The sequence below is a fragment of the Eutrigla gurnardus genome (genome assembly GCF_963514095.1).
Source record: "Eutrigla gurnardus genome assembly, chromosome: 20".
NCBI classification, from domain to species: domain Eukaryota; kingdom Metazoa; phylum Chordata; class Actinopteri; order Perciformes; family Triglidae; genus Eutrigla; species Eutrigla gurnardus.
In genome coordinates, this window is record NC_139931.1 from 312,863 (window position 1) to 314,741 (window position 1,879).

A 1,879-nucleotide genomic window follows, 5' to 3' on the forward strand; every position below is an offset into this window, starting at 1 on the left:
TTACGCCTCCCGTGTTGTCTGTTGTGTGTCCGGGACGGGGGATTTATGATTGTCTCTGCTGCAGTGTGAAGCGGTGTGTGTGTGTGTGTGTGTGTGTGTGTGTGTGTGTGATGTGTGTGTGTGTCGGCCTCGGTGACGGCTGAGTGGAGGGATCACTATCCAGCCAGGCACGGCCGACATGACGCAGCCTCCAGGATTAAAGGGCTTCTTATACACAGATATAGATATCGACCCGCTTCGTCCTTCATGCACACACACACACACACACACACACCCACACACACACACACACCCACACACACACACACACACACACACACACACACACACACACACACACACACACACACACACACACACACACACACACACACACACACACACACACACACACACACGGTGACTTACAGAAAGGGCCTTTCTCATTTCCCTACAAACACTTACGTAAAAAGACCCACCGGTGCTTCCTCGCCCGCAGATCCCCCTCGCTCCTCCAGACGTGGGATGACTTTCAATTTCCGGGTCCCAAACCGGAGGATGAAGGAGGTTCCGAGGAGGTCCGGAGGATGGAGGAGGAGCCCCATCCATCTCCATCCAATCACGTGCCTCCACTCCTGGTGGCGTGACCTTGTAGCGGTGGGCCTGTACAGATACACTCACGCACATGCAAACACACACACACACTCCGAATCAGGGTCTCATTAGCATCACACACTAGAGACTAATTAATGCACCCATCAACACTGCCCTAATTAGCTCTCCCACGTCATTACTGAGCAAACGAATTACCGCTAATTTACACACCCGCAAAACAAACACGCCGCCGTCTCTGCAGGGAGAGTCGCCTCGCACAGCAAATTAAAGCTCACCGATGTGCTGGCACCAGACGGGGCGTCCCAGGTGACCCTGGGCCCTCCCTGACACACACACACACACACACACACACACACACACACACACACACACACACACACACACACACACACACACACACACACACACACACACACACACACACACACACCCTGAATCCAGCTGTCAGAGCACGATATGAGGAACTTGGAGCTAAAAAAAAAAGTTCAGATAGTTTGAGGAATAAATGCATCCTCCTCCTCTGCACACATGGGGGGTACTTCAGCGGTCCTGGTCCACCACAGACCGCCTGGACCCCCTCCTGGTCTCTTGTCTGTCCAGCAGAGGGGGTAAGAGCACAGTGACCAAACACCACAGTGACCATCATTAGGAGCCTGCAGCTGAACTATTACATTACCGATGCATCTCCCGGCTGCAGCTGCAGGAACCTGAAGGCCTCCAGGATGCGCCAGACGAATCCCGACTCTAAAAACATCCAGCACTGCTGAGCAATAGTTGCCTTTTTCCTTTCCATTGCAGCGTTGTGTTGCTGGAGATGAGTTGAAACAGGGTGAGGGCCGTGAAACGCCCAGATGAAGCGGGATGAAAATCCTCCAGATACCTGAAAGTAGGCCACGATTGGATGCACAGCAGCCCTGCAGTGCAGCACCGAGCTTACATTCTGAACCCTGTCGAGCAGCAAATGAGTCTGCACGTGTGTGTGTGTTGATATAATCTTATTGTCAGTTAACCTGAAACACAGCGTGGCGTGCTCACTCTGCTGATTGACACGTGAAAGATACGCCGCACGCTACTTTGCATGGAAGTTTTTTTGGGGGGAAAACATCCTTCAGAAAAACAGCGTGTAACCTCGATGCTCCACCTGAGCTTCACCCTCTCTGTTCCCACCGCTCCAAAAAAAAGATGTTCAGTTGCTAAGCAATCAAACTAATTGTATCTACCGGCAGCATCCTCCTTGTGAAACTTTCAACAACAGGAAGAAGGTGAGGTTTTAACAACGCCAAGC